Source organism: Dipodomys merriami, unplaced genomic scaffold (assembly GCF_024711535.1).
Source record: "Dipodomys merriami isolate MVZ:Mamm:240054 unplaced genomic scaffold, mDipMer1.0.p SCAF_63, whole genome shotgun sequence".
Lineage (NCBI taxonomy): Eukaryota > Metazoa > Chordata > Mammalia > Rodentia > Heteromyidae > Dipodomys > Dipodomys merriami.
Window position 1 is genome coordinate 5265555 of NW_027206213.1, and position 20985 is coordinate 5286539.

General features: G+C 39.4%; 1 long non-coding RNA gene across 1 annotated transcript in view; it reads right to left on the reverse strand.

The window, feature by feature from the left end:
• Positions 1 to 7911: 7911 nt before the first annotated feature.
• The window catches only part of LOC138815254 (uncharacterized), a 54845-nt gene continuing 41771 nt past the window's right edge, over positions 7912 to 20985 (reverse strand). Inside the window, exons 3-4 of the long non-coding RNA XR_011368232.1 lie at positions 11394 to 11567; positions 7912 to 8013 (exon numbers count right to left, since the gene is read on the reverse strand). This is a non-coding gene — a long non-coding RNA (uncharacterized lncRNA). The remainder of the gene's footprint in view (positions 8014 to 11393; positions 11568 to 20985) is intronic.

Genomic DNA, 20985 nt, shown 5'->3' on the forward strand with positions numbered 1-20985 from the left:
TTTTCCAAAATAGACTATTTCTATATTGGTTTTCCTGTTATAATATATTTTCTGTGCCTAACATGTCTAGAACAAGGTAGGGAATTAAAAGTACAGAAAAGAGGAATAGACCATTTGTTTTCTTTCTTTTCCTCTATTAACCTCACCCTGACAGAGATACACCTAAGTAGGAACAAGCTCACTCTGTCTTTCAGATCTGTTCCTGAAACATCTTTTCCTTTTAAACCTAATGAGATCTTACAATTTAATTTCAAAAACCACTCTGAATAGAAGGAATGATGGGACAGGTCTATACATTTGGCCAGGGTTTTTTGTCATCAAGTCGTCTTTGCATGCTCAGCAAACTGTTCTTACAATCTCATCTTCAAGAAGGACCCAACCAGGGAAAGGATAAGCTTAAAGTCCTGGAACAGGTTAAGGAGCCAGTTGGAAATGCAGAATCTCAGAATCAGAATTTATATCTTAATCAGGTTCCCAGAAGAGTCCTGCAAAAGTCCAAGTCTGAAAAGCACTATCTGAAGCCAGCTGGAAAGCCAGATCCTATGGGCACCACTGCCTGGTTTTTCTGAAGATGTGCAACCTAAGATTGTATTTCCACTTGACACTGGTTTTCCAAAAGGAAGAAAGAAAAGGTTCTCTCCAGTCTTTCAAAGCCCCCAAGCTGACAGTAGACCTCAGATTCATGGTAAGGGACTGAGCCTCTACTTCAGGAGACAAGAGGTGCCCTGCTGGCACCGACAGGCAAGTGAAATTTACTTCTATACATCTTAGCAAGACTTTGAAAGTACCAGGGCCTCTTGTGAGTGTTCATAAAAACCATTATCAAAGCATGGCAAAATTTGAAATGACAACGGATCTTCTAGCTGTCTATACAAAACAATAATAATAATAAAGCTCCTGGGGTGGGCACAAATTCCCATTCCAGAAGAAATCAATAGAAAATGTTAATCTGTCTGTGATAAATCATTCCACATATTGATTCCTATGGCTTATAGGGCTCTGAGGGAAAGGCTAATCATTCTGAAATGTGTGTGCACCTACAGTATGGCCCAAGGGACCAGGGAGCTTGCCTGTTAGTCAAGACTATGTTATAAACAAATTATAAGCAAAAATTTCTTTAACGTGATAGAATCCTCCATTTCAATTTTTCTCTGGCGTTTATAAAGGCAGATGATACCAGGGATAAAACATTTAACAGCCATCTGCTTTGCATGTAAAAATTGGACCACACAGTTGACATGCAGCATGCTACTTTCCTCTTCCTTTTAAAATCTTGCCAGCAGCATTATTCAGTGGAGCCCTATCCTTAGTGAACACGTGCCATGCCCCTGTTCTACTGGCTGTGGTTCTCCTCACCAGTGTCCATTAGGAGGTTGTTTTTAAGAGACTGACATTACAGATCAAGGTGGGAAGAGAATACTAGAAGCATTTACATCATATGTTCTTTGGCAGATTGAATTGTGGTCAGGTTGTCATTGCCTACATGGTTCTCTCACCCCACTCCACCGATTAAAATCCTATTCATTTTTCATAGCACACTCTAAACTTCTCTTTGCTTCTTCTGTGTTATTTCATCTTATCTTCCAGGGTTCTTTCTTTCATATGATGTTCTAGAGTTCTAGCTAGAACTCTACCTTAAAATAAAGTGATTTGACATGCTTTATCTCTATCACTATACCCCAGCTTTCTTTTAGTCTCTGTGACACATTGTGTGCAGTCTGTCAGTGGCCACTGATTTGAACACATGGGAGTTTATGGAGTTCTCATTGTCCATTATCTCATATCCCAGTTTGGCTGGAGCAAGCAATATGGAAAGGCAAATACTAGGAGGAAAGCAGTGGGACTCCACCAACGTTTCAATTCTCTTTGCCAACCAGTGGGCCAATATTTAAGAACTGCATAGTCAGAAAGAGGAAATTATGAAACAATGAGGAGGAAGTTACAGTCAGGTTTCAAAGACCAAATACAGAGGACAAGTCAAAGGCAAAAATATGCAGCAAGCAGAGTTTTGTCCATCATTTTTTGCTGCTTCAGCTTCTTTGCCCTATGATTTGGCCCTCTATGTTCATCTAGTAGAGCTCTTATCACTCTATGCTGTATATCAGTCAGGAAGTTAAGTCTGAGTTTCGATAGAGTTGGGGATGTTTTGTTTCCCAGCAATGATTGGAAGATAAAGTCTAAGTCCTTTGAGAAAAGAGATTAAGGGAGAACTTGGAAATAACTGTGATCATCAGGAACTTTGGAAGAAAAGGAGCTATCTAATTCTCTTGCATTTGGACTCAGAAAACCTTCTCCCATTTCTACATGGAAGACAGCTGGGGACCGTGGTGGTCTAACATAAGAACTGAGCAACTAGTAGATGACTGGCACTGAGTAGAAACCTAAAGAAAATGGACAAGGCTCCCAGTCTCATGGATCTTTCTGCTACTGTGTGATGGCCAGGAGATCTCATCTGCAACAGAGTGTTTGTGTTCTTTTTTAAAGTATCAGTATTTTTCTGTCACAGTTTTTTTTTTTTTAATTTCTGGACCTCTTGTCTTGTATGTAAGTTTGTCTGATTTAGGAAGAGGAAGGGGAAGCACAGAAATTGTGGGACCAAGGGTGAACTAATGCAGCAGTGATACTCACTAGACAGGATGTTGAAGATGTTGAAAATGAACTGTATAACTTGTGGGGGAGGAGAGGAGGGAGGGGAAAAAACTAGGAGAAAATGAGAGAAGAGGTAACACTGTTCAAAAAGAAGTGTACTCATTACCTGACTTATGTAACCGTAACCCCTCTGTACATCATTTTTACAATAAAATAAAATTTAAATTAAAAAAACTATCAAGATCAAAAAGCAAAAGAGGGAGCTGGAAGGTGGCTCAGTGGTAGAGTGCTTGCCCTGCATGCATGAGGCCCTGGGTTCAATTCCTCAGCACCACATAAGCAAAAAGAAAAAAGCTGGAAGTGGTGCTGTGGCTCAAGTGGTAGAGCACTAGCCTTGAGCTGAAGAGCTGAGGGACAGCGCCCAGGCCCAGAGTTCAGGCCCCATGACTGGACCCCTCTCTGCCCCCCCCCAAAAAGAAAAAAGCAAAAGAGGGAGGCTGAGCTCAAGAAGGAAGGACGTGTGGTCCCAGTCTCTCTGTGGCCCCCTTGAACTCTGTCTTTTAACCACATGTGTTCACAGGGTTAGGAAAACAATGAGAATTCTCTACTCTGAGCTTAGACATTGACTGCCCGTCAGACTGCCTACTACAGAGAACTCTAATAACATGTTTTCTAGAAGTTTAGAGAAACAATGTGCAAAGCTGTAAACTAAGTAGACCAACCAGAATTAATTTTCCACCATTAATTTTTAAAAACTGAAAATAAGAACTTCCAGAGTCCTGACATGGTTGGAAATTGAAAGCAGCAGCCCTGAACAGAGCTAATATGGAGAAGTACACATAGTCTTTCCTTGTGGAAGCCCATGTGAAAAGCCTGCTACTGTCTGTGGTCTGGGACGTAGCTCAGAACTGGTGGCTTAGCATGCACAAGGCCTTGGGATCAATCTCTAGCATCGCAAGGAAATAAAACACAAGGCTTGGCAGAGGGTAAGTCCTTTCATATGTAACATGGCAACATCTGCAGAACAATGGTTCTTCTCTTATACGGACCATATTTGTACTTGCAGACTGTTAAAGCCCTAGACAAATTCAAGTTATATTATAACTTACTTGTTTTCTTCTTTCTTAAATTTTGAAAAGATGGACTGGCAAGTGTATCTGATAATTACATGAGAAAGGAAAGAGAGGAAAAAGAAAAATACTCAATAATTGCAAATATTAAGATGAATCTGTGTGTGTGTGTGTGTGTGTGTGTGTGTGTTTGCAAATGGCAGGAAGTAATTCCCAATGAAGCCTAGTGTGACAATGTAATATATCTCCATCAATATCAGATGTTTAAAGAAAATGAGGGCAATGAGGAAATTGGAGGAATTTCAAAGATAATTTAAGAAATGGCAACGTGGCTGTACTAAAACTCCCGGTTGTGAGTGCATTTGATGAAATACATTGGATGTCTGAGCTGCAGCATGTGTGCGGAAATCTTTTGGATATGTTACAGTCACATCTCATGTGTCAAGTTCTGAATTGTATATATAGATCACAAGACTTGCAGGAAGGAATTCCAAAAAGAGCTCATATTAGGGCAAGTTTTCATCTATCCAGTTGTTAAGAGAAGCTTTATTATAATCCTGGCACTGAAATAAATAAGGAACTAAAGAGAAGCAATAGTTTAAAAATCATCAGCAAGCCAGGCACTGGTGGCTCACACCTGTACTCCTAGTTACTCAGAAGGCTGAGATCTGAGGATAACCTTTCAAAGCCAGCTGGGGCAGGAAAGTCCGTGAGACTCTTCTCTCCAACAAACCACTCAGAAAACCAGAAGTGGTTCTGTGGCTCAAGTGGTAGAGCACTAAGCTGAAGAGCTGAGGGACAGCACTCAAGTCCAGAGTTCAAGCCTCACAACTGACAAAAAAAAAAAAAATCAGCATCTTACGCTCCAAAATGGGTAAGATGAAAGAAGATCTAAAAGGAATAGTGAGAGTAAAGGGAAATTAGACACAGCAAAGTGCTGTTCAGCAACTCACCCCCATATGGTTCTCCTACATGTTTTTGGTTTGTTGGGGGTTTTTTGCTTTGTTTTGTTTTGTAGGTCGTGGAGCCTGAACTAACTGGAGATAAGAGTCTCATGGGCCTTTCTTCCCGTACCGGCTTCGAATGGTGATTCTCAGATCTCAGCCTCCTAAGTAGCTAGGATTATATGTGTGAGCCACTGGTGCCTGGGTTTCAGGCTCATTCTTTAACCAAAAGTGGGGTCATGTTCTACAGTTTGGTAATTCTCACTATAACCATATCAACATAAAGAACATAGATTAATTCTGAAAGTGGATGTTGTGCTAATAAGCCAACAGGATTCTGCTAAACAGAATTTTTAGTCTTCTATTGCATGCGATTGTGCACATTAGATGTTTCTTTTATTTTAGGAAGTAGAATGGTCATTTAAACAAAATAAGGTGATAATGTGTCTTTTTTTTCTCTTTTTTCCACCTTTGTCTTCTTTTGCAGTAGTGAGATTGAACTCAGGGCCTCATGCTTGCTACTCAAGTACTCTACCAATTGAGCTATACCCCAAGTCCTTTTCAGATAGAGTCTCATACTAACTTTTCCCTGGGGGCCTCAAACCATGATCCTCCTACCTCTGCCTCCTGCATACCTGAGATTATAGGCATACACACCATATCAGGTCAAAATAGTGTATTTTTTAATAGAAAGGAATAGGAATAATAGGAGACTGTTATGGCCTTTCTGCTCTCATATGCAACGTTGTCATCATCATCATCTTTAATACAGGCAGCAGAGGGAGGAGGAGTAAAAAAGGGCAAGAAGTGAACACCATTGTCATTTAAGTAAAGTTCCAGAAGTTGGCGTATTTAGGTTGAGCAACCCAATAATCCAAATTGTGAACAGCTCCAAAGTTCCCCACCTTGAAGCTTTGTTTCGGGCCCCAAATTATTTTTAAAAATACTACATTACCTTCAGACTACGTGTATATGAAATAAACATGAATTTCACATTTAAATTTGTATCATATTCTCAAAATGTCTCATTATGTACATGCAACCATTCAAAAATTCAAACACAGTGTCCAAGTCCTAGAAACTTCTGGTTCCAAACATTTTTTTGATAAGGGAAACAACCTGCAATTGTTGCTCTTAGTCCCCGGCAAAGGAAACTGGAGAGGAGACTCTTTTCCTTTTTCCTGGAACTCCCCATCCAAGCTTAAAAAGTCATGTTTCTATAACTATGGAAGAAGAGGACGATACATCTATAAGGACCAACAACAGTCTCCATTGATCATTTTTAAGGTATATAAGGCTACAAACATTTTTTTTCTTTTTTAAATAATTGCATGTATTTATGGAGGACAACGGAGTAGAAAGGAATCAAACAAGCTAATTTGGTTATTGTTATAGGTAAGATATGGAATGTTCCCCAAAGCTGCTTTATATTTTGAAGGTATAATATTCAAAGCAGCAAGGTTTAGAGGATGGGACTTTGGTGAAGTGATTAGATCCATGTGAACTGGATTCAGGTGATTCGATCTAAGTAATTGGGTCATGAAGACTCTGATCAATGGCATAATCCATTGATGGGCTCATAATTTGATGGGCTGTTGGAGGTGAATGAAATCTGGGAGATGAGTTGTAGGTTGAATGGAATGGGTCCTTCGGGGCATGTCCTCAGGGACCATATATCATCTCAGCCCCTTCCTTTCTTTCTCGACTTCCTGGTTGCCATAAAGTAAGCAGTTTTGCTCTACCACACACTCTGAGCCATAATGTTCTAGCTCAGAGACTCTAAAACAGTGCTTTATGGACTGAAACCATAAGCCAAAATAAATATTTCCTCCTTCAAGTTGATTTTCCCAGGTATTTTGTCACAGCAGCAAAAATCTGACTGACACCACTTATCCATCGCCTCACTAACGTATCCTATTGTTTTCTGTGTTGAAGACCTTAAAAATCTTACATGTGTTGTGTATATGCTGGTACTGGGGCTTCACTTCAGGGCGAGGGCCCTCTTCCTTAGCTATTTCACTCAAAGCAGGTGCTTTTCCTCTTGAGCCACAGCTCTACTTCCAGCTTCTCACTGGTTAATTGGAGATAAAAGTCTTGTGGACTTTCCTGCCTGGGCTGGCTTCAAATTTCAGTCTTCAGATGGCAGTCTTCTGTGGAGCTTAGACTACAGGCCTGAGCCACAGGTGCCTGATTTATCTACTAGCAATTTTGAAATATAAAATACAATGGGTTGTTGGCAAAAAAAGAAAAGAAAGAAAAAAAAAGATGCATTACTTCATGAGCACAGTAAAAGATTTTCTTTTTAACAGCAAGAAAAAGGCAGTCATCATTAAAGAACATGAAGTAGAGATTAGTAAAAACAACTCATATCTCATACTCCTGTACTTGAAATTGAAATACACTAAAGTACTGGGAAAATGTCCTAAAAGCAGTTACTATTTACTTACATCCTTTATAGCCTTTTAAGTTAGAGGCAATGCTGTGTCCTAGCAAGAAGTGATCATCTTTCAGACTGAGACAAGTTCATGTCATTTTAGACAAAATTCTGTATAATTCTGTGGGTGTTGTGCTATAAAAGGAGACAGATTAGCATTCCTTAAGTTCAGACTCAGTCTTAGAAACATGAAATTCTGCAAGCTATTATTTAAGCTCAGCAACCTCCTTCACCTACTATCAAAATGGAAATGTCCAGAATGCCCAGGTGTATTTGCTCAACAAGGAAAGTATCTATGCACTGCTTGCTGCAATGAGAATTTGTAAGACTCCATGAAAGGCCTTTCAAATTATGACTGGTGGGCCTCTCCTTCCCATAACATGTTTTGGTGGGGAGATTTCTATAATCTTCTCCATGCTACCATCTTTTATGGTGACTGCCATGAGCCTGAATCAGTCAATTTAGAGTTAGGAAAAAAAAACTATCTAAAGTTCAGGTCTCATGCCTGTGAATAAATAGGGAGTAGAGAAAGATTTTTATTTTGTTTTGTTTTTTTTTTTGTATCTGAAAAGTTCCAGCAAAACTAAACCTCGCTGCTGAGGGTGTGGCAGCCCCATGGGGTAACACCCTTCCTGGAGTCAGGGAGTATAAGAGCAAATGCGTCAAGTATTATTCGGAGACAAGAATAGAACATTATTCTGAGCAATAAAGTGTTATTCATATTCTACCAAAGTACACAGATGCTGTAACATGGTAATTATTCTAAGAAAGAGTGTTCAATTTAGAAATTACCTAACCTTTTTGGATTCTAATTTTGATGACATTTGTGATCTAAATGAACAACAAACCTATGTCTCTCAGGCTTTTACGTCTACCTCTCAAATTTGAGTTGCAATTTTATTTTAGGAATAGCATCCGATTTATTAACATTCCATTCCTGTCACAAAGATTGAAGGCCATTCTAGGCTCAGGCAACCTGCAGACAAAGAATGGAGAAGTAAAAGGAATTAGTGCTATGCTTTTAAGCAAGGTAAAAGAGTAACCACGTCACCACCTGATTTCATACTTCTCCCTCTGTGCTACTACTCTTAGATGTCTGAGCACAAAAGGAAATTACAGAATTGCTGATATTTGTTGAGTGTTAGGACTTTGGTCTCTCTCTCCTTGTGAACCAACAGAGTCATCAACCAGCATTGCTTGTACTTAATTAAGTTTCAGATCTTCAGCAAACCTTAATATTCGTTCATTCCTTTGGTAATAATTTTTTCAAGGTGTACTGAGTTCTGTACTGGACTATAGGAAAGTACAAAGGTTTGAGTTCTCGAAGCCTTTATGTTCCAGTGATGTTGGTATTACTTTTTTAGTATTCAGTATGCATATAGGAAATACGTACAAATGATCATAATAGTCAGAAGGAATTATGGATAACTTTTTTAAATCACTCCAAACTTTCTATAACATTATTCTAGTCCTAGAGTTTTTAATTTTAGAAGTAAAACAGTAATTTTAAACCCTGGTAAAAATTGAGTGAGAAGCTTTTATTTTTCAAGTAGAGTTTCTTTAAGTAATAGAATCTCCGTTAGAAATAAACAGTTGTTTTGTAAAAATGTAAGTCACTTATTTTAAACATATAGATTCTATCTATCACATGCATAACACAGTTATTACAGCAAATCCACTTAAAACCTTCTAGAAGGAGGGAAAAGGGTCCAACATGGGTGAGAATACTAGAGAATAACTTAGACTATGTCAGGCCTGTCTCACAACATGTAGCAGTTCTAACAGTCATCAGACCTGGAGACCTAGGTTGATGATGATCTTGCACACAAACCAACTTGGTGTTAGAATTCAACCTGCTCTCAGGTGAGAAAACAGATCACATGAGTTCCAAGTTCCTAACAGTGCTATGAATACTAATAATACTATCCAGAGTCCTCATACTGTTATTCTTAAAAGGCAGTATAGAATGAATACTGAGAAGCTGTTTGGAACATGAAAGTTGATCAAGTCCATCCTTTAGACTCTAAAGTAGAAATACTTAGCAAATTTAAAAGGAGGTTACAAAAGAAGGATGAAAATTTGAGATGTTTAGCAAGTTCTTTAAAAGCCACTGATGACCAAGGGGTTGTGGATATACAGTCATATGCTCACTTCTGTCATCAGAAAGTTAGAGATTAAAAATCTTGTTTCTGAATCAACACAGATATGAATTTTATTTTCCCTTGTGTATTAAGAATTGACTCAGAGCCGGGCACCAGAGGCTCACACCTGTAATCCTAGCTACTCAGGAGACTGAGATCTGAGGATCACAGTTCAAAGCTAGCCGGGGTGGAAAAGGCCATGAAAGGCCATGAAAAGCTTATCTCCAATAAACCACCAGAAAACCAGAAGTGGCGCTGTAGCTCAAGTGGGAGCACTAGCCTTGAGCTGAAGAGCTGAGGGACAGCTCCCAGGCCCAGAGTTCAAGCCCCATGACTGACAAAAAAGAAAAAAGGAAAAAAGAATTGACTCAGGACTTGGTGCTTTGCTAGGCAGTGCTCTACTATTTCAGCCACTCTCCCAATCTAACCCAGACCAAAAAAAAAGTTACAGTTTTCTCATTCCTTTCATTCTCATCTTTGAAGTCTTGACTTTCAGTCATTCAAATATATCTATTGATTTCCTGCCATGTGGCAGACTGGAATCTAGTGCTTAGAATACATCCATGAATAAAACAAAGATGATAATGCTTATACAGTTACAGTCTGGGTAGAAGACAAAAATAAACTAGAAGTATAAGAAAGTGATTTCTATATCTCATGTTATAAGATGGGATACATGTAATTGGAAAGGGCAATAGTAGACCAGGATAGGCATAAGGAGTGCTGAGTGTGGAGAGGGAAGGCAAGGCAAGTTGTAAGTAGGTGACAGAGTAGGTGGCTTCTCACTGAGAAGCTGAGAACAGTGTGAAGGACATGACTACGTATTCCTGGGAGACAGGAAATTTCAGATTGAGAGATCAAACATGTCTGGTATGTTTGAGCAACAGTAAGAGCACTACTGTGGCCGGAATGGAATGAGTGAAGAGGACATGAGACTCACATTTATCCTGAGTGGAATGGGGCACCATTGGGAAGCTTTGAGCAAAGGAGAGATATGATTGACTTACATTTTTAAAGCATCATGTTAATCACTGAACTCTAAGGCCAGAGCAGAGAGACTCAATAAGAAGCTGTTGTGATAATCCAAGAGAGAGGTGAGAGTGGCAGCAGTAGAGGTGGTGAAAAGTTGATGGATTTAGGCTGTATTTTAAAGGAAGAAGCAACAATATTTGGGAACAAAAGAAAAAGTGAGAGGAGAGAAAAAAGGACTCTAAAGTTTTGGGATAGAGTCATCTTTAACTGAAGTTATAGGTAGTTTCAAACAGAAAAATAAGAGTCCAGGTTTGGACTTAAATTTGACACATCTAGCAAGCATTTGGTATAGGTCTGCAGGCCAGGAGATAAGTCTGCGTTACAGACAATGCATTTGGGACCTTCTACATGACATTCAAGACCATGACTGAGCGAAGTCACCAAGACAGGAAGGAAAAGATGCTTGAGGACCAAGCCCTGAAACCTTTCATGATTATGAGGTGAGGGAGAAGAGGAAGAATTAGCAAAAGAATCTGAGAAGAAATGCCTAGTGAAGAGGAGATAGATGAATAAATGGTGTTTTTGAAGCCCAGGGAAGAGACTATTTCAGAGGAAAGAATCATCACATCAGCTGGGTCACATACTACAGATATAGCTGTGTCAGTGGAACTAAAGATATGGCCTGGGAACTGACCACTGAACTCAGAAAAGTGTAAGTCTTTGGTGGCTTTCAAAAGATCAGTATTTTTTTTCTAGGGAAAAAAAATCTGTTTGGAGAAAAGTTAAGAGGTGATCAGAGGGAGAAGTTAGAGAAGTTAGAGAAAATGAATACCACCCTTTAGAAAATGCTACTTAAAGAAAAAGGAGGTCTGCCTTATGTATGTAAGAGGTTATGTATATAACCCCTCTGTACATTTTTTAAAATGATAAAACATAGTTGAGACCCCCCAAGAGAAAAAAAACAAAAGAAAAAGAAAAAGGAGGAAGATGAAGAGTGTGAGGAGGAAGATGAAGAGGATCATGATGAATAAGTCGGCTTTAGCACTGTTGTTTTTTCCTTGTCTATAAGGCATTTAACCTCCCTGTACACAACTCACTCCTTTTAAAGAAAAAAATTGAAATGTAAGGCTGAGTAAGATTTGTTTTCAAATGGTCCAATGTCTTTTTTTGTACAGTTAACACACTACAAAATGTCTTTAGATAGCCCTATCCTAGTGATATTTTCAATAGCCACTAATCTTACCTGGTACAGTATAGCAGTTGTAAATTGGCATGGAAATTTAATGCAGGTTCTTCTTGGTGCACAGCATAAATTAGTCATATATAGGGATGGTAGTTTTATCATCTTTAGTTGTCTGAAGTTACAAAATAATTGTCTTATATGAAATAATTGTTGCTCTGTTAACTGAACACCACTCTGTAATTGAAAAAAAAGTTGTAGCTTTTCATTGACATTCTGAATGCTTCTAAGTAAATGCAATTTTTATTAGAAAAAAATTGAGAAAATGTTGCTTTAAAAGATGCAAAATAATTGAACTGTAGCTACCCCATTTATCTTTAATGTTTGCTTTGTGTATTAATGTGAAAAATTAGTAATTGCCCAGTGAATGACTTATTTTTTCAAGTAAGCAAACATGTCTAGTATCTAATAAGTGTCTAGTAAATACTGTGTAATTACTAGAAAATTAATTTGCTATGGAATTACTTAAACTATGAATCCTCTTTTCTGGACAAGGTCATTTCAGAGATTAAAAATTCATCTCTATTATAAAAGATCATTCATATACAAAATACGCCTTCTTAAATCTATAAATTTTTAGGGCTTCAAATTCCATCCTTCTCAAAATGTTGTCATTTATCTCAGAGGAAATGTCTTGGTAAAGCATGAGCCCAGAGCTTGTCTACTTACTCAGCACTCAGCATTGCTTATACCCCAAGTCTCCTTTCCACCAACACAATGGGACAGGAACTGAGCCTTGGGCAAGAGAAAAGGGCTGGGAAAAGACAGAAATGAAAGAGGAATAGGTCTTTGCTGATAGATCTAACTCTAGTGACTACTTTTGGGTGTAATTCTCTTTTTTTGCTCCAATGTTTTCAAACCCAAAGGTACATTTGTATTTGTTTCTTTCTTTTGGAGGGGTGGGAATAAGGAGCTTTACCTATTTGCTCATTATCACATTCAAACAACATCTAAGGTATAATATTTGCACAGTTTTGTTTTAAATCTGAGTCGATTTAAATAGTTTTGACAGTATCCCCGCACCCAAAGGAATATGTCTTATCACTTCTCGTGTACACAGCTCATTTCTCACCTAGTTTCATTTTGTAAGAATAAATGTTGAAATCATATTTAATAATATACTGCAGAGAAGAACTTATTGCTAAGGTATTTTAAAACAACTAACAACTACTAATTTTTAGGATTATAATTACCTATAAAATAATTTCAATCTAGAGGACAGAAAAACTATAAGAAAACTCATTTCTACACTAACAACTATCCAATTCCATTACAGCGGAATGATGAAGAACACTAACTCTGAGAGCAGCAAGGATTACAATGACCTGGGAAGTGACAATGAACCTCAGAAGGATTCAGGGCCTCATGCTCTCACGCAATACCAGCTCCTCTGGAGGCAAACAGGCCTCTGTGCAATAGTGGGAGCAGAGCACAGAGTACCACATGTGCAGGCCCTGGTGACCTGCCAGTTGGAGACATTCCAGGAGCAGCCAGCCCCCATACACCTGCCACAACAAAGCCCACCATTGGATGGATACAGAAAACATGAACTGCTTTTTATGATCAAAAAGGTAAAAGGAAATAAGCATCTTTACCAATGAGTGCCAGACGTAGGAGCAGGAATCTATTTAAAAGAATGGAGTGTTCCATCTTTTCAATAAAATTAAGAAATCAACAAGTACACCACGTTTGAATAATATGTCAACTTGCCACTGGTTCCAGTATGTACTTTAATCCAAAGAAGTAGAAATAGAAGAGATTCATGGCACATTTAGGATCAAGAGTCATTTCAGCTTTTTCTGTAGCTCACATTTCAGTGCCTGAAAGCTCATTATTACAATGTAGATTCCCCCTTGTCAAATCAAGCCAGGGCCCTCTGTGGTACCAATTGTTCTTGGTGCCCAGGTAGCAGCAAGCTGGGAGGTTTCTGCTAGTGGTCTGGACTTTGAAGAGGTATAATTCTGTTTGTTGCCAACCTCTCATATACCAGGAATGCCACTATATGTTAGAAATGCCACCTTATAACAGTAAGTCAAATGCACCTTTTTCTGGCAGCCATGAAACAAAAGCTATGAGATCATTTCTAATTTGGAGAGCAAAAAGGACTTGGAGGATATTTTGCGTTGATTCTAATATTCAAGAGCTTAAAATCATGTAAAATACAGAACTGGGACAGGGGGTTCAGGATTAGCACTTTGAGAGGCTTCCTTTAATGTGCCCATTTGTCACCAAGACACAGCTTGGTTGGGGGGGGGGGGGGTTGTGCTTTTCTTGAGATTCCTACACATCACATTTTTCAGCCTGGACTCTATGAAATACATGAGAGGCCCATATCAACGATATGGGTATGGGAATCAGATCCACCCCCTTTCCCTGGCACCTGACACAGGCTCCTGATTCTCCCTCCACACTTCTATCTACCTGCAGGAAAATGGTGGAAAGGGCATTAACACTCCATCCTTGAAAGAAAAGGTAATTTTGATCATGTGTACTCATATCTGAGAGTGAACACCAAAGGTAAATGCTTGGCTGCTTGGTTAGGAAGCATTGTGCTACATTTGGGAAGATCTGGGGGGAGAGAGTACTTGAACAGAATAGGATGAAAGCCTAACCCTGGTCTTGCTTACTTAGTCTCCTGAAGTTGCAGGGCTCCACTAAGAGGTGCCCCGGCAACAGTGGACGTAACAAAGTCATGCCCCTCTAGCACAATGTAGAGACAGCCCCCCAACCCACCCCCCGCCCCTTTATCAAATGCTGTGTTGTGTTAAACCTGGGCCTCTGGCCTGTGCCATCCCCTTCCCAGGCACATGCATCTTACTGATTGGTTCTTGTTCTCTTTCCTTTGCATGATTACTTGGAATGATAACATAGCCTGTATGTGTGCCTGCACTATTTTCCTAGTGATTAAAAACTAAGATTTAGTAGCTGGGATGTACTTTATTGGGATGTACTTTATGTACTTTATTGCTTACTTAGCAAATGAAAAGCCCTGGATTCAATCCCTAACATTAAAATGGAATAAAATGAAGTAAGTGAAAATGGCTTATGTCCCTATACCCAATAAAACCACAACTAGAAATGAGACTGATGAATATTTAAATTCTGGTTCCTACACTTACCAACAAGGTGGCTTTGAGCCAATCATTACCCTCCACAGCCTTGGATTCCTCATAGGTAAGAAAAGGAACGCCTACCTTCGTGTACAAGGATCAAGCAAGTTAATGTGGGTAAATCACTTGGCAATTAGCACCCAGCATTTGGTGACTCTCAGGGCCCACTGAAGAGGACATGGCAAGATTCTCCCAACAGACCCACGAGAGGAAGAACTGCAGTGAAGTGCACCATGGGCAAGGTAGGTCTAGCAGCCAGTGCAGCAACGTCTATTCAGGAACTCCCAGAACCTCAGCCTTGCTGCCTCCCAGGAGGCCTGTAGCACTTCACATGCTGATTACCCCTATGGTGGAACTGAAAATATTTTCAGATCATTGCAAAGATCAACTGTGGCTAATAACCTATTCCCTTGAGAAACACACACACACACACACACACACACACACACACACACACACACACACACACACACACACACACACACGTGATTGGAGGAAATCAAATCGAGAATCAAGAAGGTAAATTAACTCCAGAACACAATTTTCCCAGGATCTAAGCCACCACAGACCAGTCCCCAAGGAATTCTCCCTCAGAACCTTGATAAAACTAACAACACTAGCTGCAAGATGACAGCAGTGATAAGATGAAGGTTCTCTGAAGAGCTAACGAATGGATTTAATTGAAGCATCTTATACATTTTGTTTAAGATCTCCCAGTCAGCATCATCTGCAGGTGATGCAATAAGAAGTCAAGGGCAGAACTGGGTGCTGGTGGCTCATGCCTATATACTTCTGAAAACATTTTTGCCTCTGGTTTTGGGAGATCTGCTTCTCAAGGTCCCTCCCACCTCAAAGACCCATGAAACAAATCCCAAACTGCATAGAAAGTTACAGCTATTTAAGTATCAACACAGGGTTCTGGGATTCCCACAGATGTGGAGCTTTGCTTAATATCAGCTGGGAAATAGGGCTGTTAGCTAACCTCTGAGATCCTTGGTTTGCTAATCTGTTTAGATGGGTCATAATAAGGCCTATTTGTCAAGGTTGTTACCAGGATCAAATGAGAAGTCCCTAACAGCATATATTATATGTCACACAGAAAGCACTCAGAAACTATTTCTTTAGTAGTTTCTTTTAACATATGAATTCCTATCCATCCCAAACTAGGAGAGATACTCAAGTTAAACAATCACTTATATGTTTCATCATAACTACAATCTAAATACTTAGTGTAAGCAACACTAAAGCTCTCAGCCAGGTCTCCTGGCCTCATTTTCAAATGCAGTATCACTGTAGCCAAAAAGAGGGAGAGGGGGAACTACTATATGAAAGACACTCTCCTTCCTTTTTTCCTAAAAGTTGTTTGCCCCCTTCTCTTGCAAATTCTTTTAGTTCCCAGAGAGCAGGAACTCCTGGGAAACAGAAAGTAGCAACGTGTTATTGAGAAAATCCCCAGATGAAGATCAACAGTCTCTCTAGACAAGAGTTAGGTCAAAATAGGGAAATTCCTTCATCAGCCCTCAAAAACAGTCTCTCAACAAAGCTTAGAGAAAAGGTTAATTTGGGAAATCCCCTCTGAGGCATCAGAGGAGATGGAAAGCTGCTTCTGAAGAGAAATCTGAATGAGTAAGCCAATTATTGGCTGCCTGGGAGAGCAGTCTGGGTAAAGCCACAGTGCTGCTCCTGCCTTCCTGCCTCTTTTCATCCAGATTCAAGCATCATCCAGAGAAGATTCAGTTGCCAGCACTACTATTCCCAGGCTCCCCACTTAGGAATCAAGGCCTCATCTCCTGGCCTCCTGAGCTGCCCCTAAACTAGATTCACTTTCCCCTAGAACCTTCTCTGATCACCCTAGTGAAACTCCCCCAATCCTAACCCTTCTGTAACAAGCCCATCAGGTTTTACTGGGTTCTAATCTGAACATGACCTTGGGGTCACATTTCTTAGCCCCTACTAAGCTCCAAGAAGCAGGGAGGAATCCTTCCCAAGGGGAAGAAAAAAAAATCACATAAACCTTGTCCTAGGAAGGGTTTAGAATGAAATATCTGCTGGTGAGCTGAAGCAGAGACAGTGCGTTAATGCTTTTGGGAAAGGGCCCAGGGAGCAGAACTGGCTCTGGATGGCTGGTTCACAGATGCAAGGCAGATGTAGCTCGCTGCTGCAGCCAGCGTGCTCCGAAGCTCTGCTCCCAGGAGACTTCTGTCAATGCTTGTTTTGTCTTTTATGTGTGAATTAAAATGACCATTTCAGAAAGATGGCAAAAATGAGATTTTAATAGGAAAGAAAGAAAAACAGACTCTATAATAGCTTAAATTTCCTTTAGTATATACTTTCAAAAAATAGAGATCAAATCTTGGAAAGAGGGAACGTTTTAATGGGGGGGATCTTGGAAAGGGGGCATTTTAATGGGGGGGGAGTACTCTGGCTCTAAAATTCTATGAGAATTGTGCTCTAGTAGGGTGTGTTTGTCCTTTTTCATGTAGTCAGACCTACCATGGTATGATTTACAATGACAGATTCCACTTTCAAATATTTTTAGACTCTTAGAAAATACCCTGGTGAAATCATTTCTCTGGATCTTTAAACAAACGTGTTCTTATTCACTTCCATTCCTATGGCTTTGTTAAATCTCTCTCCAAAAATTGTAAAGGTTGGGGCTGGGAAGGTGGCTCAGTGGTAGAGCGCTTGCCTTGCATGCCTGAGGCCCTGGGTTCAATTCCTCAGCACCACATAAGCAAAAAAATAAAATAAAATAAAATGTAAAGGTTGTCTGGCACCTACTTTCCCCTATGCTTTGGAAAAAGTCCAGAAGACTCTTGTTTGAGTTTGCATGTTTCCTAGCAATTAGAATAGTCCTTATATTCATTTTTGCATACACCAATTACGATCACTTAAACTTCTACCAAAATCTCCTACACCTGACAGATTATCAACATACCCTCAAAAGGTATTATTTAGGGCTGGGAAGTTGGTTCAGTGGTAGAGTGCTTGCCTCGCATGCATGAGGCCCTGGATTCAATTCCTCAGCACCGCATAAGCAGGAAAAAAAAGCCGGAAGTGGCACTGTGGCTCAAGTGGTAGAGCACTAGCCTTGAGCTGAAGAGCTGAGGGACAGCACCCAGGCCCAGAGTTCAGACCCCATGACTGGACCAAAAAAAAAAAAAAGGTATTATTTACACCTCTCACATGGAAATCTAGGAAGCATTTAATTCTCAATTCCTAACCAGACCAAAGAATATTTCTGATTTCATTAAAAAAAAGTTTCATGTGCTCTCAGCAATGCTGTAGTTGTGAATGTGATATGTATTAAATGATGAGCACTTCCACACACAAAAAAAGAAAAAGAAAAAAGAAAGATATCTTTTATGCAGTCACCGATGAAATAGATTCCATCATGGTTTTGAATAATGAAAAATTAATAAAGAAAAAGGAGGAAGGGGGGAAGAGAAGAAGGAGGAGGGAGAGGAGGAGGAAGAGAAGAAACATGAAGCAACTTTGATAGAACTAAGCTGTTTGCCTTTGCCCTGGAAAGTTTATAGTGTTTTAAACAATTGTAAACATGTCAGTATACGTGGATACCGTTTCCATAGCAGCATAGCAACAGTTAAGAGTTTCTCCAAACATACCCAAAAGGAAACTAAAAATAGCTTGTCTTCAATATCAAAATACATACATATATACATATTCGGGCAACAGTACATAATATGATGTATAATTACAAGTTCTAGAGACACCAAACTTTCACCTAGCATGTCACAGTTAGCTTTTAAAACCAGTACCTTTAGAAGTGGGGTAAAGACCAAGGAGTCCAAGCTGAAAAGATGGAGGTCATTTTGAATTCTAAGATCAGAGGCTTTGACATCAATGTCCTTGACCATTGCTTCTGCTGGTCTACCTGATACTGCTCTTGCTCCAAAGGCCTACTGTGTCCTGTTCACCTTTTGCTCTTGCCAATACTGGAGCAAAGCATAGCATACATACGGTCTTTACTTACTACAATATTCTCTCATGTTAAATTTTCTATATCCCATTGTATTTTCTATTAGAGATTGGACAATAGTTGCTTTTTAAAAAATAATATAAAAATGAAATGTCACCCTTTCCCAATGAACTTATTTAAATTGACCCTGAGTGACAGAAATAGTGATTCCAAAATGAAGACTGAATGTCAATACATGTTTTTGGACCTTCCCTGATTGTACTTTTTATTTATGTCTGAGAATTACAAGTATTTCAAAACATCATCTACTGAGAAGATACTACTGGGGTATACATAATTTATCATGCGAATTGAGATACTTATGAGAGTGAAATAATTACATTAGGGAAACATGTAAAACAAGACTGTCCCGGACAGGCTGAATACACACAAGAGTGTATCTTAAGAGCAAGGATATTGTTTTTATTTGTTTTATTCAGCATCCACTTTAGTGCTTTACATCTAAGAAGAAAAACAAATACTTGGTAGATGAAAGGATTTTTATCATTAGGTAACGTTTTAATAAAAACTTTTGGCCGGGCGCTGGTGGCTCATGCCTGTAATCCTAGCTACTCAGGAGGCTGAGATCTGAGGATCGCGGTTCAAAGCCAGCCCAGGCAGGAAAGACTGTGAGACTCCTATCTCCAATAAACCACCAGAAAACCGGAAGTGGCGCTGTAGCTCAAGTGGTAGAGCGCTCGCCTTGAGCTGAAGAACTGAGGGACAGCACTCAGGCCCAGAGTTCAAGCCCCACGACCGACAAAAAAAAAAACAACTTTTGGAAGTATTTAGTACCTAGTAAAACTATATTGAATGTACTGCATTTTTAGATTCTCTGTCTACTTATTAGGTTTAAATAAAATCTCATGTAGCAGTCACTACAGGGTGAATCTTCGTTCTTTATTATCTGATCTCTATCCTAAAAGTGAAGAAGGCACAAATGGAAAGGCAAAATAGACCCATAAGTCATAAAAAAAATCTATCACCTGTGATGGTTTATGAAAGCACTAAAGAGGGTTAGAGTATGAATTCAGATAAGAAGCAATTTCATAATGTCTATGATGGCTATTATCCTAGTTTCACTCTTCTTTGCCAGGAATGTTGGCCCCTAGGGAGAAATGCAGAATGAGTATCGGATGAGCATGCTACATGGAATAATGTGGTGTGTATTTCATGAAGTGGAATGGAGAAGAGCCCTGGTTCATGGTAAACTCTCAGGAACAGAGGTAGAGCATCTCCACTTTCTTCCTGAATCTGCTTGGAGTACAGGGCATGCCTTTCTCAAGTCATTTTACCATATGACATGCCTCCAGTTCTTGGTATAAACATTAAGTTAAAGGATTGCTGTGGGAAGTGATCATTATGTACTAGCAAAGCACTTATTGATCCTCTTATGAAAAGTGCCATAAATCTCCCTCCCCCTCCATGAAGAGGCCCCAGCATTTGAGAGGGAAGTAATATTGGCTGTCCTCATGATCTCAGACTCTGCAGTCATACTGTTTGTTTGGGTTTGCAGCCAGATTTCTCTCCAGGATGTTGTTGCCTAATCTCTCTGGGTCCCAGTTTTTATCATCTTTCAAAGAGGGAAAGTAATTATTGTACCTCTTCTTAGGGTTGTTGATGAGGAATAGGTGATATTCATGTTAAATAACTAGAAGGTAAATGTGGCCTATTATTATTATCCATCTCTCTATTTCTTTGGACATTTGGAAAGAGTGAGTTTCTAATCCAAATCAACATAAATATGTATACTTAATACCAAAAGGAATCTACTGGGCCTTAGGCCACTTATAGACTAGATCCTGCTCTCATCTCCTCCTCAATTATTTATTACTCCAACACCAAAGGGACTTTGCATTTTATTATCACCCTTATTCAGCAGGTTCTGGCAAATGCAGGCCAGTTCCTGTGCTAGGAAAAGCTGAATGCCTATTCCAAAAGAATGATAGCTCTTCTTTAATATCTAATTGAAAGGCTAGGAAAAATCTAGAAGATTGAATTTATCGAATTATGTAAAACTTTATATTTAATGAATTTTTGTTATCTAAGAGTGGGTGTGGGGAAGAGGCACTTTATAAATATCAAATCATGTTGTTATCTACAAAGAGTGTGCCAGTTGGTTAAAGAGAGCCAAATTCTGTTCCATTTGATAATTACTGGATTTGACATTCACAGAGGTTCTTTTATAATTCTGGGAATAAGAAATCCACAAACTCATTAAATTATGAAGCATTTCAACCCTATTATCCTAATACAATTATCCCCATGGATTACATTGCCACAGGAAGTCTTCAAGACAGCTCCTGGTGCTTAGAAAGACTCAAATCAGATTTTTATCACATAAAAGCCACTAAATAGAACTGGGGAAATGGCTCAGGTAGTAGAGTACCTGCTTAGCAAGCTCAAGACCCCAATAACACACACACACACACACACACACACACACACACACACACACACACACACACACACACACACACACACACACACACACACACACACAAGC